The sequence below is a fragment of the Sarcophilus harrisii genome, chromosome 2 (assembly GCF_902635505.1).
Source record: "Sarcophilus harrisii chromosome 2, mSarHar1.11, whole genome shotgun sequence".
NCBI classification, from domain to species: Eukaryota; Metazoa; Chordata; class Mammalia; order Dasyuromorphia; family Dasyuridae; genus Sarcophilus; species Sarcophilus harrisii.
In genome coordinates, this window is record NC_045427.1 from 584,519,082 (window position 1) to 584,543,722 (window position 24,641).

The following is a 24,641-nucleotide window of genomic DNA, read 5'->3' on the forward strand; positions in this document are numbered from 1 at the left end:
CACATCATAGAGACCACTTAAAAACACTAGCTTAACAGTAGTACTAATAGTAGTAGTAGTTATAGTAGTGGTGGTAATGGTGGTGGAAGTGATGGTAGTAGTAGCAGTAGTGATAGTGGTAGTGGTAGAAGTAGTAGTAATTTACATTTTGATAGTGCATTCACATTTTGCAATGGTCTTCACCTTTATTACCTTCTTTGAACATCATAACAAACCCATGGAGGTAGGTGCTGAAAATGTTATCAGTTCTCCTGTCTTTTGGTTATCATTAGCTAAGAAGTATAAAAGTGTACATAGAAGGAAAATTCAGGTAAATTAATCTCTCAATGCAGTTTGAAAATCTTGTCAATTAATAGACATTTATTAGGTGTCTACTATATATTAGGCACCTGTATTTCCATAAATTTCTTTACCTTATCTTGCATGTGATGTATAGCCCATAACTTACAAACTTTAAACATATATTTCACCATCAATTCAAGAATCCTCTTTTCAAGCCTGTTTTTTACATTATTCTTTGTCCAAGTCATGCCTTAGAAACAGTAGTGTATAGTATATAAATACTATGTTGCTGAAGAAATTATTTTTCTCTTTTTTTGATAGCTTTTTATTTATTCTTGACTCTTACTGCCAAGGATATTTTAAGGAAAAGTCCATTTATTCCTATCCTCTCAAGTGTTTTTATTAGAAATGGATATTGGATTTTATCAAATGCTTTTTCTGCATCTATTGAGATGATTATATGTTTTTTGTTAGTTTGGTTATTGATATAATCAATTATGCTAATAGTTTTCCTAATGTTGAACCTCTTGGAATAAATCCTACTTGGTCATAGTGTACTATTTTGGGGATGATTTTCTGTAATCTTTTTGCTAATATTTTATTTAAGATTTTACCATCAATATTCATTAGGGAGATTGGTCTATAATTTTCTTTCTCTGTTTTCAACCTACCTGGTTTAGGTATCAGTACCATGTCTGTGTCATAAAAGGAATTTGGTAGGACTCCTTCAATCCCTATTTTTTCAAATAGTTTATATAGCATTAGTTGTTCTTTAAATGTTTGGTAGAATTCACATGTAAATCCATGTAGTACTGGGGATTTTTTCTTAGGGAGTTGGTTAATAGCTTGTTCTATTTTTTTTTCTAAAATGAAACTGTTTAGTCTATTTACTTCTTCCTCTGTTAATCTGGGCAAGCTATATTTTTGAAGGTATTCTTCCATTTCATTTAAGTTGTCGAATTTATTGGCATAAAGTTGGGCAAAGTAACTCCTAATTATTGCTCTAATTTCCTCTTCGTTTCCTAATTTCTCCCTTTTCATTTTTAAAACTAACTCTTTTTGGGTTTCTCTTGAGTTCTATATTTGTAGATTAAACTTTTTGTTAAGTTCTAGGTTTTTCATCAAAAATAGGTGAAATTCACTTATTTCCTTGAATGCCCATCTTCTTCCCTGGAAAAAGATGCTCATTTTGTCTGGATAAGTTATTTTTGGTTGCATACCAAGTTCCTTAGCCTTTTGGCATATAATATTCCAGGCCCTTCGATCCTTTAATGTGGAAGCTGCTAGATCCTGGGTAATTCTTATTGTGGCTCCTCTATATGTGGATTGATTTTTTTCTAGCCACTTGAAGTATTTTTTCCTTTGTCTGATAGTTCTGGCATTTGGCCACTATATTTCTTGGTGTTTTTATTCCCTTTCAGTAGGTGATCAATGAATTCTTTCAATGTCTATTTTATCCTCTGTTTCTATGACTTCTGGGCAGTTCTCTTTGATAATTTCCTGGAAAATAGTGTCCAGGCTCTTTTTTTCATCATATTTTTCAGGGAGTCCAATAATTCTCATATTATCTTTCCTAGATCTATTTTCCAGATCTGTTGTTTTCCCAAGAAGGTATCTGACATTTTTTTCCATTGTTTCATTTTTGGGGCGTTTTGTTTGACTGATTCTTGGTGTCTCCTTAAGTCATTCAATTCCATTTTTTTGATTCTGATTTTCAATGAGTTATTTTCTTCATTCACTTTTTTATATCTTTTCTAATTGTCCAATTGAGTTTTTAAGTGAGTTGTTTTGTTCTATGGAATTTTTTTCCAGTTTGCCAATTTTATTTTTTAGAAAGTTATTTTCTTTTTCCAACTCACTAATTCTGATTTTCAAGGATTTGATTTCTTTATCCACTCTATCTTTAAATGAGTGGGGTGACTTATCCAAACTCTCATGGCAAGCTTCCCTCTCCTTTTCCCATTTTTCTTCTAGCTCTCTTGTGAGATCCTTTTTAATTTCTTCTATGAGAGTCTTGTGTGTTGAGGACCATATCATATCCCCCTTTGGGGATTCATCTGGAGACAGTCTTTTTTTAGTATCATCAGGTTTTAAAGTCTGCTCTCTATCCATATAGAAGCTATCAACAGTTAGAGTGTGCTTTAATTTTTGGGGGGGGGGCTGGGAGGAGGGCTGGATGGTGTTTCCGAGCTTCCTCTACAGACTGCAGGGGACAGCAGCAAAGCACTAGTAAGATAGCAATGGCTGCGCTTTGTCTGGGCTCTGAGACTCTGAGACTCTGAGAGCATATTGAAACACTCTGGGTGGGTGTAGCCAGGTCCCAAAAGACCCTAGCTTTTCAAAGTTATAGTCTTCACCCCCTGTGTTTTTAGCTTCTCTGCTTGTCTACTGGCTTGCTACCAGGGCAAAATAGCCACACTGTATTAAAGCTCTCCCCACAGAATAACACCCACCCCACTCTGGTCTGCTCAGCTGTGAGCTGCCTGCCTTACTCTGTCTGTTGTGCTGCCACTGCTTGCCTTCAGTTTGTGCCTGTTCTAACCATCCCCACCCATGAGCAAAAACAGACCTTTTCTGGTGAATTTCGAGAATATCTTCTCTTGGTAATTATTTGTGGGTTTTTTTCAATCAAGCACTAATTCTGAAGCTTGTCATGAAATAAATTATTCTGAGAGAAAACACGGAGCTTAAGCAGATGTGTGTGTCCTCTCCACCATCTTGGCCAGAAGTCCTGAAGAAGTGAGTTTTAAGAAACAAACAAACAAAAAAAAAAAAAAAAAAACAGAGGAACATATAATAGAGTAGGAACAATTTGATTTACAAGTAAAAAAAGGTTGGAAGGGGCGGAGCCAAGATGGCGGAGAAGACACACGCGACTTTCTAAGCTCTTCTCTTACCCTCTTTATCAATATTATATCGAGCCTCAAAAATAGTCTTGACTGCTACAATTCGTAAAGATAAGAAGTGAACAACTCACCGCAAGAAAATCTGCAGTCTCGCCAAAAAAGGTTGGTTCCGGGGCCAGGGGAGATCGCGAGACTGGGAGAGAAATTAGTCCGAGGAGAGTCTCAAACCGAGGGTGAAGGCACAGATCTCAGCATAAGCCCGCAGCCCCAACCCGTAGTACGGGCTTTTCCTTGGGCAGTCTGTGATCCTGCACAGCAGGAGGACGCAGCCTGGTTAGCCCAATCTGCGCAGTGGGGAGCTCCGGCTTGGGGCCATAGAGCTTTTCCGGGGCCGACGGCATCAGGCAGACGACGCTGCAGAGTTTGCAGCGGTCTGCAGTCAGCTGCTAATACTCACAGTCCCACAAGAGGCTCCGGCCTGGGGCGGTGACACTTTCACCACTTAGTCTCTAGCCTAGGGTAATCGCTAACCCACTCAGCCCTACTAAAGCAGTTTGATAGCTCGGCCAGTGCTGAATCCACTTCCTGTTGGGGGAAGGGAAACTCTCACCCAGAGCACTCCCATACCTCGAGCCAGAAATCGGTTTACATCTTTCCCTGCTCTGCAGAGGAAGCTGGTAACCCCTTGCCTAGGAGACCTACCCTAAAGGCTTTAAAACATGAATAAAAAGATGAAAAGAATAATCAACAGCTTCTATGCAGAAAAAGAGCAGGTCAGCAAACCTGAAGAGACCTCAAACAGCAAAATGCATCAGACTGTCCTCCTTACATAATGCTTCTCAAGAAGAGACCATTAAAAGTCTCCAAAAGAGAGTTAGAAGATAAATGGGGAAAGGAAAGAGAAGCCTTACAAGAGAGCAACAACTTCCTGAAATACGAATTGGAAAAAATAAAGAATTTACTACAAAGTAGGATTTGTGAATTGGAAAAGAAAAAGAACTCGCAAGAAAGTAGGATCCATGAATTGGAAAAGACAAAGAACACGCAAGAAAGTAGGATCTGTGAATTGGAAAAAGAAAATAATTCTCTAAAAAAATTAGTGAAATGGAAAAAATTCCACAGACCAAAACAATACATTCAAAACTCAATTGACATATACAGAAAGAAGTAAAAAAGCTATTGAAGAAAATAATTCTTTTAAAAATTAGAACTGAACAAATTGAAACTAATGATTCATTGAGACAGCAAGAATCAGTCAACAAAAACAAAAATGACAAACTGAAAAACCACGAATTATCTACTTGCAAAAAACGACAGACTTGGAAAATAGATCTAGGAGAGATAATCTGAGGATTATTGGACTTTCTGAAAACTATGATGAAAAAAGAGCCTAGATACTATTTTACAAGAAATCATCAAAGAGAAACTGCCAGATGTAATAGAATCAGAATGTAAAATAGGCATTGAAAGAATCTCATCGAACACCTCTGAAAGAAACCCCTAAAATAAAAACCCAAGGAATATTGTGGCAAAATTTCAGAACTATAAGATTAAGGAAAAAATTTTACAAGCAGCCAAAAAAACATTTAAATACCGAGGTGCCACAATAAGGATCACCCAAGATCTGGCTGCCTCTGACATTAAAGGAAAGAAGGGCCTGAATATGATATTCCGAAAAGGACAAGAACTTGAGATGCAGCCAAGAATAAACTACCCAGCTAAGCTGAGCATTTTCTTCCAGGAAGAAGATGGAATTTAATGAAACAAATGAATTCCATTTGTTTCTGAAGAAAACCAGAACTAAACAAAAATTTGATCTCCGAAGAATAGAACTCAAGAGATGCAGAAAAGGTAAAAATAACTCTTGAGAATTGTATTTCTGTTGTGGATATCACAAAAAGAATACATGTATAATTTGATTGTACTGATATAACATAAAAAGGGAAATAGATATGGAAAAGGGATGATGGCAGAATCAAGTGTGGAAGGAGGATAAAAGAGGGAAACCACATCCCACAAAGAGGCTAAGGAAACTTATCATATCTGAGGGAATTTAGAGAGGGGAGGAACATTGTGTGAATCTTACTCCTCATCAGAGTTGGCTCAAAGAAAAATAATTGACATTTGTTTTAGAGAAAATCTCTCCTCGCCTCATTAAAACGTGGAGAGGAAAATGGAAAAAGAAAAAGAGTAATAGGGAAGGAAGGGGAAAGACTCAAAGGGGAGGAGGGATTATAAAGAGGATAAGTATCGTGATACAAGAGGGGTACATAAGTTTAAAAGGGGAAAGAGGGTTGTGGAGGCAAGAATAAGTAAAACAATCTGGGGTTATTAGGATGGCAGGAAACACAGATTTAGTAATTCTAACCGTAAATGTAAATGGGATGAACTCCCCACAAAGAGGAGGCAGATAGCAGACTGATCAAAGTCAGAACTCCACAATATAAGTTGTTTACAAGAAACACATTTAAAGCAGGGGATGCATATAGAGTAAAAGTCAAAAAGGCTGAGCAAAATCTATTATGCTTCAGTGTGAAGCCAAAAGAGGCGTAGCCATCCCATCTCAGATCAAGCAAAAGTAAAAATTGATCTAATTAAAAAGAGATAAGGAAGGTAACTACATCCTGCTAAAGGGTAGCATAAACCACGAAGCAATATCAATATTAAACATATATGCACCAAGTGGTACAGCACTCAACTTCCTAAAGGAGAAGTTAAGAGAGTTGCAAGAAGAAATAGACAACAAAACTGTAATAGTAGGAGATCTCAACCTTGCACTCTCAGAATTAGACAAATCAAACCACAAAAACAAATAAGAAAGAAATTAAAGAAGCTAAATAGAATATTAGAAAATTAGGTATGTTGATCTTTGGAGAAAATTGAATGGAGAAGAAGGAATATACTTTCTTCTCAGCAGTTCATGGAACCTATTCAAAAATTGACCATACATTAGATACAAAGACCCTAAATTAAATGCAAGAAAGCAGAAATAGTAAATGCTTTCTTTTCAGATCATGATGCAATAAAACTACATTCAACAAAAAGTTAGGGGAATAGACCAAAAAGTAATTGGAAACTAAAATCAATCTTCATCTTAAAATGATTAGGGAAGTAGTCAAATTAAATACAATTAATAATTCTCACTAAGATAATGACAATGATGAGACATCATACCAAAATTTGTGGGATGCAGCCAAAGCGGTAATAAGAGGGAATTTTATATCCTTAGAGGCTTACTTGAATAAAACAGAGAAAGAAAAGATTAATGAATTGCTTCAAACTAAAAAAACTAAAAAAGACCAAATTAAAAACCTCCAATCAAATACTAAATTGGAAATTCTAAAATTAAAAAGGAGAAATTAAAATATTGAAAGTAAAAAACTATTGAACTAATTAATAAAACTAAGAGTTAGTTCTCTATGAAAAGCCAATAAAATAGATAAGCCTTGGTAAATCTGATTAGAAAAGGAGGAGGAAATGAAATTAGTAGTCTTAAAATGAAAAGGAGAACTCTTCCACCAATGAAGAGGAAATTAGAGAAATAATAAGGAGTTATTTTGCTCAACTTATGCCAATAAATTTGATAACCTAAGTGAAATGGATGACTACCTCCAAAAATACAGACTTCCCAGACTCAATAGAGGAAGAAGTAAATTGCTTGAATAGTCCCATTTCAGAAAAAGAAATAGAACAGGCAATTAAACAACTCCCTAAGAAAAAATCCCCAGGACCAGATGGATTTATATGTGAATTTTACCAAACATTGTAAAGAACAATTGGCCCCTAATGCTATATATAAATTATTTGATAAAATAGGGAATGAAGGAGTCCCTACAAATTCCTTCTATGACACAGACATGGTACTGATACCTAAACCAGGTAGGCTGAAAACAGAGAAAGAAAATTATAGACCAATCTCCCTAATGAATATTGATGCTAAAATCTTAACATAAGATATTAGCAAAAAAGACTACAGAAAATCATCTCCAAGATAATACACTATGATCAAGTAGGATTTATACCAGGAATGCAGGGCTGGTCTAATATTAGGAAAACTATCAATATAATTGGCCATGTTAATAACCAAATTAACAAAACCATATGATCATCCTCAATAGATGCAGAAAAGCATTTGATAAAATCCAACATCCATTCCTATTAAAAACACTTGAGAGTATAGGAATAAATGGACTTTTCCTTAAAATAATCAGCAGCATCTAATTAAAACCATCAGTAAGCATCATATGTAATGGAGACAAACTGCAACCATTCCCAATAAGATCTGAGTGAAACAAGGTTGCCTACCATCACCGTTACTATTTAATATTGTATTAGAAACGCTAGCTATAGCAATAAGAGCTGAGAAAGAGATTAAAGGAATAAGAATAGGCAATGAGGAAGCCAAATTATCACTCTTTGCCGATGACATGATGGTATACTTAGAGAACCCCAGAGATTCTGCTAAAAGTTATTAGAAATAATCCACAACTTTAGCAAAGTTGCTGGTTATAAAATAAACCACATAAGTCATCATGCATTCTTATATATCACTAACAAAATCCAACAGTCAGAGTTACAAAGAGAAATTCCATTTAAAGTAACTACTGATAATATAAAATATTTAGGAATCTATCTGCCAAGGGAAAATCAGAAACTTTATGAGCAAAATTAAGACCACTTTTCACACAAATTAAGTCTGATCTAACCAATTGAAAATATTAAATGCTCTTGGATAGGGCGGAGCAAATATAATAAAGATGACAATATTACCTAAACTAATCTATTTATTTAGCGCTATACCAACTCAGACTCCCAAAAAACTATTTTAATGACCTAGAAAAAATAACAACAAAGTTCAAATGGAAAAACAAAAGGTCAAGAATTTCAAGGGAATTAATGAAAAAAAAATCAAATGAAGGTGGCTTAGCTGTACCAGATCTAAAATTATATTATAGAGCAGCAGTTACCAAAACCATTTGGTATTGACTAAGGAATAGATTAGTTGATCAGTGGAATGGGTTAGGTTGAAGGGATAAAACATTCAACAAATATAGCAATCTAGTCTTTGATAAACCCAAAGATCCCAGCTTTTGGATAAGAACTTACTGTTTGATAAAAATTGCTGGGAAAATTGAAACTAATATGGCAGAAACTAGGCATTGATCCATACTTAACGTCAAGACACCAAGATAAGGTCAAAATGGGTTCATGACCTAGGTATAATGAATGAAATTATTAATAAATTAGAAGAACATAGGATAGTTTACCTCTCTCAGACCTGTGGAAGGGAAGGTCTTTATGACCAAAGCAGAACTAGAGATCATTACTGATCACAAAATAGAAAATTTCGATTATACCAAACTGAAAAGTTTTTGTACAAACAAACTAATGCAGACAAGATTAGAAGGAAGTCAATAAACTGGGAAAATATTTTTACAGTCAAAGGTTCTGATAAAGGCCTCATTTCCAAAATATATAGAGAATTAACTCTAATTTATAAAAGCAAGCCATTCTCCAATTGAAAATGGTCAAAGGATATGAACAGACAATTCTCAGATGAAGAAATTGAAACTATTTCTAGTCATATGAAAAGATGCTCCAAGTCATTATTAATCAGAGAAATGCAAATTAAGACAACTCTAAGATACTACTACACAACCTGTCAGATTGGCTAAGATGACAGAAAAAATAATGATGATTGTTGGAGGGGATGTGGGAAAACTGGGACATTGATTCATTGTTGGTGGAGTTGTGAACGAATCCAACCATTTTGAGAGTAGTTTGGAACTATGCTCAAAAGTTATCAAACTGTGCATACCTTTGATCCAGCAGTAGTTACTACTGGGATTTTATCCCAAAGAGATTATAAAGAAGGGAAAGGGACCTGTATGTGCACGAATGTTTGTGGCAGCCCTTTTGTAGTGGCTAGAAACTGGAAACTGAATGGATGTCCATCAGTTGGAGAATGGCTTGAATAAATTGTGGTATATGAAAATTATGGAATATTACTGTTCTGTAAGAAATGACCAACAGGATGATTTCAGAAAGGCCTGAGAGACTCTACACGAAATGATGCTGAGTGAAATGAGCAGGACCAGGAGATCATTATATACTTCAACAATAATACTAGATGATGACCAGTTCTGATGGATCAGGCCATCCTCAGCAACGAGATCAACCAAATCATTTCTAATGGAGCAGTAATGAACTGAACTAGCTATACCCAGAAAAAGAACTCTGGGAGATGACTAAAACCATTACATTGAATTCTAATCCCTATATTTATGCACACATGCATTTTTGATTTCCTTACAAGCTAATTGTACAATAATTCAGAGTCTGATTCTTTTGTACAGCAAAATAATGTTTTGGTCATGTATACTTATTGTGTATCTAAGTTATATTTTAATATATTTAATATCTACTGTCATCCTGCCATTTAGGGAGGGGTGGGGGGGTAAGAGGTGAAAAATTGGAACAAGAGGTTTGGCAATTGTTAATGCTGTAAAGTTACCCATGTATATATCCTGTAAATAAAAGGCTATTAAAAAAATGTAAAAAAAAAAAAAAAAAGGTTGGAAAAGCAAGATGAAATGAGGGTAGATAGAGTTTTGGCTGTCGTCTGAGTAGGTAGCAAAAATTAAAAGGAAGGAAAAGGAAAATTTAAAAGAATCTAAATCAGATTATGATTCAAACTGGAGAGGTACAGGGCACTTGAGCCAGCTGTATTCTTGAAAAGAAGGAATAACAGAACAGACAGTTTGAGTAGGAGAAGAAAAACTGAATAAAGAAGTATAGGATGAAGTGCAGGGAAGAACAGAACAATTAAATGTGGAATTTGAATGCCTATGAAGAGACACTTTGCTTCCTTAAGAGTCTCTTACACTTGGATTTTATTTACAATTTTTGAAATACAATTTATGTACTGAGAAAATTTAAGTGATTTGCTCAAGATCAAGTTAACTTAGTAGAACTCATATCTTAAGGCCAACTCTATCTAAACTATGTCACCTAACTTTGCATAATCATGTAGCTTGCTCTCTATGAATACCCTAGACTGAATGATCTGGGCTAAGGCAGATGTAAATGATAAATAATAGAGTAAAACATGTCTATCTCCTCTCTCTTCTGGATTATTTAAAGTTAGCTCCATAGGCATCAAGAGTGTGATTTAAAAGATGAATGCTCTTCCTCTTTCCCTGATAATTATGAACTGTGAGATTCCCTCAAATACAAGGGAACTCATCATAATATATAAATATAAGATCTTAAATATTTAAAATAATTTAAAGTAAAATAAGTTAGAACATCCCCAGGGCATGATACTGGCTCAAAATTTGACTTCAATTCCACTATAGTTATTAAATATCTATCATGCTAGAATAAGATATCTTTTCTGCCCCTTCTCTCTCAAGACCAAGTGAACCTCTTTAAGATTCCAGGGGACCAAGAAACCATTAACATATCTCTTTTCTCTGCTATCATCTCAAAAATATTGGCTGTACCCTCACCCCCACCCCCACCATTTGTTCAGGGTCAGTAGGTAACATTCTTAGTTCTACTTAATCACTTATCCTCTATTGAGGAAGCTAGTGGCAAAAAGTGGATAGAAGTTTAACCTGAAACCTGAAGACCTGAATTCAAATCTTAATTCAGATACTTACTGGAAGTGTTATCTTAGATAAATCATTTTATTTCTATGACATTTTCCTCAACTATAGAATGGGAATAATTATAAAACCCTCTTCACAGGTTAGTTGTGAGGATCAAATGGGTTTATATTTATAAAAATTGCTTAGCACAATGCCTGTCATAGAATAGGTGCTATATAAATACTTATTCTGTTCCATTATTCACTTTTACATAGTGAAATTTGCCTTAAAGATCTAGAAAGAATAAGCATCCAAATATTTCTCTCAGTACCAAGAGGAAATATTCCACACTTCACAGTCTCAGTCTCTGTGTCAGGATTAGACCCAAAGCTTAATTAATTAAATCAATGTAGCATTATTACCACTTTTTTCCCTATAAAACATTATTTTTTTTCTTTGATCTCTTTTGGGTATAGACCTAATTGTGGCATATCTGGTTCCAATAACTTCATCTTGTATAATTTCAAATTGTTTTTCAAAATAGTTAAATCCATTCATAGGTCCACCAACAATGCATCAGTGCCCTTATTTTTCCCATAGTCACCAAAGGAAGAATTTGAAACAGGCTTCATGCAGAAAGTGGTACCTGTTATATATATCTTAGAGGAAAGGAGAAAAACTGAGATCTCCAATGTGGAACTGATCAAATTCATATTAAGACGTGGTCAGATGGCTGGACTGGGGTTTCAAAGATTCCTCTTTGCTCCTACAGGCATTGATGTTCAGATAATAACAATCTCAAACATGAATTCTGATTCCTAGATTCCTGTGACTCACTCATCTGACTAAGTAAAAGATTCTTCTTCTGGCACCTCAAACAGAAAAGAACAGAGAAAAGGCCAAGAAACTTGGAAGTCATATAGTTTCAGAAAGCAAAAAGATCCCTTAAATGATAGTCTCTAACTAAGCTCTAAGAGTGAATTACTTCACCCTTCTAGACATGAATTCAAGAAAGAAAAGATACAAAAGCTAACTGCTTCAGCCACATATTCAATTGGAAAAGGTTCCTTCCAATTGTGTGGCCAACACACAGTTAGTGTATTACTCTACTGGAACTGGTTACAGAATGTCCATGCATACTCCTTATTCCTTTCAAAAGCATTTTCCCTCCATGTTATCATGATCCTCCCAGAAGCCATCTCCTTCCTGTGTAAATATTTCTGATACATAATGTGTAACCAAAGCAAGTTATTTAACTTCTTGACACCCCAGGCAACTAAGTCTAAAAGTCATAAACTGACCTCAAACAAAAATGAAATTATGGATCTGGACCAAAATTAAAATGACAATAGCAACAATAAAGTCAATTTTTAAAAGTTTAACTAATATGTTTTGTTTTAATGTTTTAAAAAATTATAGATTACTCTACTTCATAAGAGATCTCTTATAATAAAAGAAAACTACTAAGTAAAACTCAATTCAGTGATCTCCTTTAAAAGTATAAGCAATGTTTCACATTTTATTTAACATTCTTGTTTTTAAATGAGCAGAAAGATATTTTCCCTATTCTCTTCCTTATTATTCCTTATTTAACAAAAGAAAACTATTTTTGTAAAAAATATTCCTAATCAAGCAAAACAGATTCTTTCAATGATTGCATAAAAATAGATACATTTATATATACATAAATAGTATATAAATATATATTATGTAGTACATAAATATATATAGTATATAAATATATTCTATACTCTAAAATCAAATACCTTTCTATAAAGGATAAGATATTTCATCATTGGTCCTTTGGAATCATGAATGGCCATTGTATTGATTATAATTTTCATATCTTTTACACTTTGCATTTATATTTGTATTTATAGTTGCTGTTACTATCTGATTCTTCCCATTTTATTTTGTCATTTGCAAAAATCTTCAGAATTGTTTAAATATTGATGCTATTATATAAATTGTTCTTTTCTTTCTGTTCTCTTCACTCTGCATCAGTTCATACAAATTTTTCTGTCTTTTTAAAATCATTTCTTTCCTCATTTCTTATAGTATGATTATACTCCATCACAGGTATATACCAAATCTCAATCAGTCATTCTTCAAATGATGCACATCCCCTTAATTTCTATTCTGTTACCACAAAAAAGAGCTTTATAAATATTTCCCCTATAATATTAAATTTTGTTTTGATCTCTTTTGGATATAGATCTAATTGTTGTGTATCTGGTTCCAGTAACTTTGTTTTGTACAATTTCAAATTATTTTCCAGAATAGTTAGACCCATTCATAGGTCCAACCAACAATGCATCAATGCCCTTATTTTTCCCATAGCCGCCAATGGAAGAATTTGAAACAGACTTCATGCAGAAGGTGGTACCTGTTACATATATTTTAGAGGAAAGGAGGAGACTTAGTTGTGTGAGGCAAAGGAAAAGAGGGATTGAATTCTAGGTATGGGGGATATCCAATGCAAAGTGAGAGGATCAAGAAATGGAATGTTGTGTGCTAAGAATAAAGAGGCAGTTTGTGTGGCTTGCAGAGTGCAGAAGTGGGAGTCATGCAAAATGAGGCTGAAATGATAGGTTAGGGCCAACTTGCATAAGGCCTAAAAACTAAAGAGAAAAATTTATATTTTTTCCTAGAAGTCATAAGAAGCTACTTGAACTGCCAGTGTAGGGAATCAGAAGGTATGGCTTCTATTTAAGAAAAAAAAAAGTCTAGCAACAGTATATAGAGGGTAGACTGAAGTGGTGGGAAATTTGAAGCAGGAAGAATAATTGGAACTACATATTGTAATAATGTAGTTGAGAAGTAATCTCAAGTGCCTGATCTAGATATTAGCTATGTGAGTAGAGAAAATAGTAAGAAATGCTATGAGGATAAAAACAGCAAGATAATACTGTAAGCACACACTCAATTGCTCAATACATAGTTCATGGATTTAATGCATAAAATTGCTATTGTACAGTGTGGTGCTTAGGCAAAAGCAGTAAGTGTATAGACAAATGACAATTATTAGTGTAACTTTAACCTATTAATAAATATTTGATGTTACTTCCAAGTTTTGAGTATCTGTCACACTACTAAGAAACTTCTCACAAAATTCTAAAATGTCAGGACTTTTTTCAGTTGCATCAAGGTATTCCTTCATCAATTTTGCTATTTTCTCATGAACGAGACTAGTCACAAAACAATTAACATTTTTGCAATGATTTAATATTTAATATTTGTATTATAATTCAAAATTTAAACCTCTTATTAAAAAGAGGGATTTTTGGTCCCTTGTTATAAACTAATTAAAAAATACTTCTATGAGACAAGAAAAGGGTATTTCTATGGGGTAAGTAAACTTCTGGATATGAATCATTTCCCCAAGGTACATAGAAAATATTTACAATTCTGGATTTATAGTCACTGACCTAAAAGAAAGAAAACAGAAACTTCCAAACCTTTTTTCCTTGAGAGGGTAAGACAGGGAGAATTCTATTTGTCTTTTGGTTGACCTTACACATACAAGAAATGAGTTAAAGGAAGTCTTAAGGGTTAAATGTGACTGCACTTTTATATTGAAATAGATAGCTTCTAAAATGAATTTATTCATGTAAAGAAAAGGAAAATAGAGTACTCTCTCTAACTCTATAAGCACACTCAGAAGAGCCCTGCGAAGAAAGAAAGAAATAAAAAAGGAAGAAAGAAAGAAAGAAAGAAAGAAAGAAAGAAAGAAAGAAAGAAAGAAAGAAAGAAAGAAAGAAAGAAAGAAAGAAAAGGATTGATCTCTATTCTATGCTTGAGAAAACTTAGGCTAAATGAAATCTTATGGACAAAGCTGCCTCTTTAAGCACTAATGGATCAAAAAATTAAACATCTAATAATCACAGTCAGTTTTTGCTTCCCACCCCCACAAAATTAATGCGATTAAAAATGTAAATAGGAATGTGAATAAATGCTAAAATGTTGGGCTGAATTTAAAAATAATTATTATAATAAGAATAAATGTCAAATCTTAGATTTTAAAGAATATTATAAACAGAAAATAGAGAAGATATGGCTAAACAATAGGATGATTAAAAACCTTAGATTTTGGTGAACTACAACTTCAATATAAAACAATTCTATGATGTAGAAAATGACATTTTATGCTGAATTAGATGAAGCTTGACTCTCCTTCAATGTAGCCCCGTAAAAGTTAGACCCTAATTAAATATATTCTTTGGGCTAATATTTATTCAAAATGTCCCATTTGAGCCCATAAGCAGTGCACTCTTGCAAAGCAAGTCAGATTTGATATATAACATTAATAAAAGGTATTATTAAAACAGAACAGCAAGGTAAATAACAAAGAAATTCTATGTCCCCAGATCCCATTAGTGAAACACCATTAGTGAAAAGAGTCCCTATAGATCATTATATACTTCAACAACAATACTATATGATGACCAGTTCTGATGGACCAGGCCATCCTCAGCAACGAGATCAACCAAATCATTTCCAATGGAGCAGTAATGAACTGAACCAGCTATGCCCAGAAAAAGACTCTGGGAGATGACTAAAAACCATTACATTGAATTCCCAATCCCTATATTTATGCACACCTGCATTTTTGATTTCCTTCACAAGCTAATTGTACAATATTTCAGAGTCTGATTCTTTTTGTACAGCAAAATAACGTTTTGGTCATGTATACTTATTGTGTATCTAATTTATATTTTAATGTATTTAACATCTACTGGTCATCCTGTCATCTGGGGGAGGGGGTGGGGGGGTAAGAGGTGAAAAATTGGAACAAGAGGTTTGGCAATTGTTAATGCTGTAAAGTTACCCATGCATAAATCCTGTAAATAAAAGGCTATTAAATAAAAAAAAAGAGTTCCTATAGACCAACAACTTATGTTCATAATTGTTGCTTGCTGTTTCTCTGTAGAGCTGTTCACATCATCTGTTGGGTTGCTACTACTATTTGCTGCTTCTCTGTTGAATTGGTGTAAGGGACTCCTCCAAAGAGCTGGTAATGCCATCTGCTATTTCTCCACTGAATTATACTTATTTAGCAAATTGTTTTCTCTATAGAAAAGCTTCATAGACCATTTGTGAAGCAGCTCATAGCTTTGAGATTTATTTTAGATGGTGTGGTATTTTGTGAGTCAGACCCACAGCCACACCCACTCAGCATAGCAAAAGTCTTTTGGTCAAATCTGTCTCTTTCAAGTGTTCTACTTACTTCCCTTTTAGTGAGAACTATCTCATTTAGTGAGAACCTGATGCTCAGGTTAGAATGAATAAATTTATTTCAACACCCACTGTGTTCCTAGAAGCTTATTCCAGTACTAAAAATATTATTCTGGAACTTTAATAATACCAGAGTGTTTAAGTAAAGCTAGTGACTAATTCAGCATTCTTGAAGTTACATATAAATTATTCAGGTCGCCTAAATAAAAACTTTGCAATCTATGTAAAACACACCTGATGGACAAATAATTTATCAGTATATATCATAAGTATTTCTTAATTGTCATATAATTTCAGATTGATTAAAATACATAGTATTTATGCAGCTATATAATATCTTCTTGGGCATTTGTCCAGCTTTTCATTTTGTTTTTCTGATTACCAGGAATTTAGTGAATAAATTCCTGTATGTAGAAGATAATTACAATGTACTATCTTTGAAGGACCTCAACCTTTATCTGAAGGTATTTTATAGAATGACAATGTCTACTTCTAGCAGTCACTTGAACTCACTTTCTCCTTGTTTCTTACTTCAGAGTTTACTCTAGTGACAGAACTAAATTTTCAGGAAAGCATATTTAGACTTACCCAAAATTTTCATGTAATCCTATTACAATACATACACAAACAACTTCAGCTAAAAGTTTCCATACTATCACAGAGCTTTCTAATCATTTCATTGTAGAGTCATATTGCCATCATTTATAACCATATGAGTTCATGACCATAAATCCAATACATCTCAACATATATAATAAATCACCAGCACTATATCTCTTACCTATGCCCATTTTATTTATAGTAAATTTCAGAAAAAATATCCTAAGTAATCTATTCTACTCTGAGGAAATTAACAAAATAGCTGGTAGCTCTCTTCATTATCAGGATGCCAACATTTTTTTTCCTTTCCTTACTCCAGTACTCTCCATGGCTTGTGGGAAGAAATAAACTCTAAAAGCACATAGAGGAAAATCGATTATAATGTTCCAACTTATATTGTTGTGAACTTCACCATGTTTTATAAATGCCAGTTATTATGTTTGCATAGGTGTGGTTTTTTATAACTTTTTATTGACAGAACCCATGCCAGGGTAATTTTTTTTACAACATTATCCCTTGCACTCACTTCTGTTCCGATTTTTCCCTCCCACCCTCCACCCTCTCCCCTAGATGGCAAGCAGTCCTATATATGTTGAATATGTCATAGCATATCCTAGATACAATGTATGTGTGCAGAACCAAACAGTTTTCTTGTTGCACAGGGAGAATTGGATTCAGAAGATAAAAATAACCCGGGAAGAAAAACAAAAATGCAAACAGTTTACATTTATTTCCCAGTGTTTTTTATTTTGGGTGTAGCTGCTTCTGTCCATCATTGATCAACTGAAACTGAGTTAGATCTTCTCTTTGTCAAAGAAATCCACTTCCATCAAAATATATCCTCATACAGTATCGTTGTGAAAGTATATAATGATCTCCTGGTTCTGCTCATTTCACTTAGCATCAGTTCATAGAAGTCTCTCCAAGCCTCTCTGTATTCATCCTGCTGCTCATTTCTTACAGAACAATAATATTCCATAACATTCATATACCACAATTTACCCAACCATTCTCCAATTGATGGGCATCCATTCATTTTCTAGTTTCTAGCCACTACAAACAGGGCTTCCACAAACATTTTGGCACATACAGGTCCCTTTCCCTTCTTTAGTATCTCCTTGGGGTATAAGCCCAGTAGTAGCACTGCTGGATCAAAGGGTATGCACAGTTTGATAACTTTTGGGGCATAATTCCAGATTGCTCTCCAGAATGGTTGGATTCATTCACAATTCCACCAACAATGTATCAGTGTACCAGTTTTCCCACATCCCCTCCAACAATCATCATTATTTTTTCCTCTCATCTTAGCCAATCTGACAGGTGTGTAGTGTTATCTCAGAGTTGTCTTAATTTGCATTTCTCTGATTAATAATGACTTGGAGCATCTTTTCATATGACTAGAAATAGTTTCAATTTCTTCATCTGAAAATTGTCTGTTCATATCCTTTGACCATTTGTCAATTGGAGAATGGCTTGGTTTCTTATAAATTAGAGTCAGTTCTCTATATATTTTCGATATGAGGCCTTTATCAGAACCTTTAACTATGAAGATGTTTTCCCAGTTTGTTACTTCCCTTCTAATCTTGTTTGCATTAGTTTTGTTTGTACAGAAGCTTTTTAATTTGATGTAATCAAAATTTTCTATTTTGTGATCAATAATGGTCTCTAGTTCGTCTTTGGTCACAAATTTCTTCCTCTTCCACAAATCTGAGAGATAAACTATCCTATGTTCCTCCAATTTATTTATAATCTCATTCTTTATATCTAAATCATGGACCCATTTTGATCTTATCTTGTTATATGGTGTTAAGTGTGGGTCCATGCCTAATTTCTGCCATACTAATTTCCAGTTATCCCAGCAGTTTTTGTTAAATAATGAATTCTTATCCCAAAAGTTAGGATCTTTGGGTTTGTCAAACACTAGATTGTTATAGTTGACTATTCTGTCTTGTGAACCTAACCTGTTCCACTGATCAACTAATCTATTTCTTAGCCAATACCAAATGGTTTTGGTGACTGCTGCTTTATAATATAGTTTTAGATCAGGTATAGCTAGGCCACCTTCATTTGATTTTTTTCATTAATTCTTTTGAGATTCTAGACCTTTTATTATTCCATATGCATTTTGTTGTTATTTTTTCTAGATCATTAAAATATTTTCTTGGAAGTCTGATTGGTATAGCACTAAATAAATAGATTAGTTTAGGGAGTATTGTCATCTTTATTATATTCGCTTGGCCTATCAAGGAGCACTTAAAATTTTTCCAATTATTTAAGTCTGACTTTATTTGTGTGGAAAGTTTTTTGTAATTTTGCTCATATAATTCCTGACTTTCCTTTGGTAGATAGATTCCCAAATATTTTATGCTGTCGACAGTTATTTTGAATGGAATTTCTCTTTGTATCTCTTGCTGTTGGATTTTGTTGGTGATGTATAAAAATGCTGAGGATTTATGGGGATTTATTTTATAATCTGCAACTTTGCTAAAGTTATGAATTATTTCTAATAGCGTTTTAGTAGAATCTCTGGGGTTCTCTAAGTATACCATCATATCATCTGCAAAGAGTGATAGTTTGGTTTCCTCACTGCCTATTCTGATTCCTTTAATCTCTTTCTCGACTCTTGTTGCTGAGGCTAGTGTTTCTAATACAATATTGAATAATAATGGTGATAGTGGGCAACCTTGCTTCACTCCAGATCTTACTGGGAAAGGTTCCAGTTTTTCCCCATTGCATATGATTCTTACTGGTGGTTTTAAATATATGCTCCTGACTATTTTAAGAAAAAGTCCATTTATTCCCATACTCTCAAGTGTTTTTATTAGGAATGGAAGTTGGATTTTATAAAATGCTTTTTCTGCATCTATTGAGATGATCATATGGTTTTTGTTAGTTTGGTTAGTTGATATAGTCAAATTATGCTTTAAAGGTTTTCCTAATATTGAACCAGCCCTGCATTCCTGGGTATAAAATCCTATTTGGTCATAGTTATTATTCTGGGATGATTTTCTATAATCTTTTTGCTAATATTTTATTTAAGATTTTAGCATCAATATTATTATGGAGTTGGTTATAAAATTTTTCTTTCTCTTTTTTCAATACCTGGTTTAATTATCAATAATGTCTGTGTCGTAAAAGGGTTTGGTAGGACTCCTTAATCCTATTTTTTCAAATGGTTTATATAGCATTGGAGTTAATTGTTTCTTTAAATGGGTAGAATGCAATTAAATCCATTATCGTTCTGGAAATTTTTTCTTGGGAGTTGGTTAATAAACTTTTTTATTTCTTTTTCTAAGATGGGTTTTTAGGATTTTACTTCTTCCTCTTTTAATCTGGGAAGCTATATTTTTTAAAATTTTCCATTTCCTTAAATTGTCAAATTTTTGCCAAAAGGTTAGGCAAAGTAATTCCTAATTATTCTCTAATTTCCTCTTTTTGGTGGGAGTTCTCCCTTTTCATTTTTAAGACTAACAATTTGATTTTCATCTTTCCTTTTTAATCAGATTTACTAAGGGGTTTGTTATTTTGTTGGTTTTTCATAGAACCAACTCTTAATTTATTAATTAATTGAATGTTTTTTCCTTTCAATTTTATTGATCTTTTATTTTAAATTTCAAGTTTAATGTTTGATGGGAGTTTTAATTTGTTCCTTTTCAATTTTTAATTTGCAAGCCCAATTCATTGACCTCTCTTTCTCTATTTTACAAGTAGGCCTCTAGAGAAAAATTTCCCCTTAATTACCTTTTGCATCTCACAATTTTGGTAAAGTCTCATTTTGTCATTTTTCTTGGGTGAAGTTATTAATTATTCTATGATTTGCTGTTTCCACCCAATCATTCTTTAATATGAGGATGTTTGTTTAATTATTTTTGGTCTACTTTCCCTTGGCTTTTTGTTGGGTAATTTTTATTGCATTGTGGTCTAAAAGGTTGCATTTCTATTTCTGTTACCATTTTGGTTTGAAGTTTTATGTCCTAATATATTGTTTTTGTATAGGTTCCAGAACTGCTGAAAAAGAAAGTTACTCCTTTCTGCCTCCATTTCATTTTCTCCAGAGGATCCTATCATATCTAACTTTTTCTAGTATTCCTATTTACCTCTTTGACTTCTTTTCTTATTTTTTTGTGGTTTATTTATCTAATTCTGAAATTGCAAGGTTGAGATCTCCACCTATTAAAGTTTTGCTGTCTATTTCTTTTCCACTCTTAATTTCTCTTTTAAGGGTTTAGATGCGGGGCCAAGATGGGGGAAGACCCGCGACTTTCCTAAACCTTCCCCCTCTTTATCAATATTATTATCAAGCCTCAAAAATAGTCTTGACTTCTTTACAATTCGTAAAAAAGAAGTAGAACAACTTTCACGGCCGAAGAAAATCCCAAAGTCTCCCAAAAAAGGTTGGTTCAGGGCCGGGGGAGATCCAATTCCGGCGGGGAAGGCGAAATTAGGTTCCCAGGAGGGTCCTCAAACCGAAGTGAAAGCACAGATCTGCACAAGCCGCAACCCCAACCCCAATCGGGCTTTTCCTTGGGGCCAGTTGTGATCCTCGGCAGGAGGGGCGCAGCCCAGGTTTAGCCTCCAATCTGCGATGGGGGGGCTCGGCTTGGGGCCATAGAGGCTTTTCCAGGGCCCGATTTGCATTGAAGCGGGGAACACTGGGGGCAAGAGTTGGGGCAGTCTGCGGTCAGCTGCCTTTAATACCCACAAGTCCCACAAGAGGCTCCCGGCCTGGGGCATTGACACTTTCATCCCTTAGTCTCTTAGCCGAGGGGTTCCTTCCCCTCAGCCCAACTGGGCACTTTGATAAACTCGGCCAGTGCTGAATCCACCTTCCTGTTTTGGGGAAGGAAAAACTCTCCTCAGAGCACTCCCAACCTCGGGCCAAGAAAGGTTTACATCTTTCCCTGCTCTGCAGAAAGCTGGTCCCCCCTTAGAACCTTCCTAAAAACTTTAAAACATAAAAAAAATAAAAAAACATCGGCCTAACCAAGAAAAAAAGGGTCAACAAACCAAAAAACCTCAAACAACAAAAAAGCCATCAAACTTCCCTCCCCACCAATCTCTCAAAAAAACCATTAAAAATCTCAAAAAGTTAAAAATAAAAGGAAAAGGAAAAAAACCACAAAAACAACCCAAAAAAAATTGAAAAAAGCCAAAATCTCAAGGAAAAGTAAAAAGTGAAAAAAAAAAAAAAAATTCACTAAAATAAAATTTGTAAATTGAAAAAACAAAAACTCCCAAAAAAAGAAAATCTAAAATTGGAAAAAACAAAAAAACCAAAAAATAGAATCTTAATTGGAAAAAAAAAAACCACTAAAAAAAAAAAAAAATTAGGAAAAAAAAATTCCACAAAACCAAAACAATACATTTAAAAACTCAATTGGACATATACAGAAAAAAGTAAAAAAACTAAAAAAAAAAATTCTTTAAAAAATTAAAACCAAAACAAAAAAAACAAAATTCATGGAAACAAAAAATCAACAAAAAAAAAAACAAACAAAAAACCCAAGTTTCTACCCCAAAACAACAAACTTGGAAAAAATATCCCAAGGAAATAATCCAAAATTAATTAAACTTTCTAAAACCAATGAAAAAAACCTAAACTATTTACAAAAAATCATCAAAAAAACCCCAAATTAATAAAATAAAAATAAAAAAGGCATTGGAATTCAAAAACACCCTTTAAAACCCAAAAAAAAAAAAAAGGGCCCCAAAACCTTTCCTTAAAAAAAAACAACCGCCCAAAAAACCCCTTTAAAACCAAGGGCCCACAAAAATCACCCAAAAACCCCTCTACATTAAAAAAAAAAAACCAAATATTATTTAAAACCAAAAAATAAACCAAAAAAACACCCACTTAACTTAACATTTTCTTCCAAGGAAAAAAGGTAATTTAATGAAAACAAAAATTCCATTTTTTTAAAAAAAAAAAACAAAACCAAAAATTTGATCTCCAACCACAGAAACTCCAAAATGCAAAAAAAGGTAAAAACTCTTGAAAGTTTTCTTGGGGAAATACAAAAAAAACATATATAATTAAATTATTACTAATATAACATAAAAAAAAGAAATATGGAAAAAATGACCAGAAAAAAAATTAGGAAAAAAAAAAACCACTCCCACAAAAAGCAAAAAAAACTTTACCTTCTGGAAAAAAAGGCATTTAATCACCCTCTCATCCAAAATTCTTTAAAAAAAAAATAAGGAACATTTTTTTAAAAAAATTCTCCCACCTCAAAACAAAGGAAAAAGGAAAAAAAAAAAAAAAAAAGAAAAAACTCAAAAAGGGAAAGAAATTAAAAAAAAAAGTTCCAATAATACAAAAAAAACAAAAAAAAAAGGGTTAGGAAAAGAAAAAACAAAAAAACATAATCTTTTAATAAAATAGCAAAAACAATTTTAAACTAACCTAAATTAAAAAACTCCCCCAAAAAGGCAAAACAAAACTATAAAAAATCAAACCCCTACAATATATTTTTTAAAAAACACATTTAAAGGAAATAATATAAAAGAAAAATTAAAAACAAAAATCTATTATCTTCAAAGTAAAAAACAGGGTTGCCATCCCTTTCTCAAACAAAAAAAAAATCTAAAAAAATAAAAAACCATCCTACTTAAAAATAACAAAAAACAGCCAATGTCCTTTCCACCGTAGTTGCCCAACTTCCCAAGAAAGTTAAGAAATTTGCAAGAAAAAAAAACAACAAAAACCAAATAAGAGGAAATCTCAACACCCCTCTCAAAATTAACCAATCAAACCACAAAAACAAAAAAAAAAAATTAAAAGAAAAAAAAAAAAAAGGTTGAGATCAGAAAAAAGAAAAAAAAAAAAACCTTCTCAATTCTAAACCCTATTCAAAAAATTAACCATATATTAAAAAATAAAAACATCCAAAATTCATTAAACAAAAAATAAATGCCTTTAGTCATAACAATAAAACCCCCGTTGGGAAAAACCAAAATAAGGCTTAAACAATCTTCTTAAAAAATTTGGGTTAAACAACCAAATTATAAATACAATTTAATTTCCCTCCAAAAAAACAAGAAAACATCATACCAAAAAAGAAGAAAACCTTTAATGAAAATATCATAAACTTACCCAAAAAAAAAAAGAAAATTAAACCAACAAAAAAACAAAAGTTAAAACCCCAATCAAAACCAAATTAAATTCAAAATTAAAAAGAAAATTAAAAAATTAAAAAAAACTATTAAACAATTAATAAAACCTTAAAATTTTTCTAAAAAACCAACCAAAAAAAATAAACCTTTGGAAATCCCAATTAAAAAAGGAAAAAAAAAATTGGTTGTCTTAAAAAAAAAACTTTCCACCAAAAAAAATTAAAAAAAAAATTATTTTCTCAACTTTATCCAATAAATTTTAACCCTAATGAAAAATAACCCAAAATTAAAACTAACAAAAATAAATTGCCAAAATCCCATTTCCAAAAAAAAAAACAACAATTAAACAACTCCCAAAAATCCCCAGGACCAAATAAATTTACATTAATTTTACCCCAAACATTTAAAAAAACAACCCCCCCAAGCCATATAAATTAGATAAAAAAAAAGGGTCCACCAAACCTTCCCTTCTTGCCAACTTTAAACTGAACCCAAACCAGGTGGCCAAAAACGAAAAAAAAAAATAACCAAACCCCCTAAGAAAAAGGCCCAAAAATCTTAAAAAAAATATTCCAAAAACCAAAAAATCATCTCCAAAATAAACAATGCCAAAATTTAACCAAAACCAACTTTAAAAGGCTTATCAAAAATTGGCCCATAAATAACCAAAACCCATAATCCCGGTACCGGCTTTAAAATCCAACATCCTTCCCCGAAGGTATAAAAAATAACTTTTCCCCAAATAATCCGCCGCCGCCATCCAAGAAAACACTAAAGGGGCCCAAAGAAATCCCTTAAAAACAAAAAAATTTCCCCTATCACCTTACTTTGGGGGAAAACCCGCTTTGGCCGGCAAAAAAATTAAAAAAAGGAAAAAGAAACCAAACCCGTAAAGCCAAATTTCCCGCCAACCCGGCCCCAAATTTCCTAAAATTGGGAAATTAATCCCACAACTTTACCAAATTCAAAA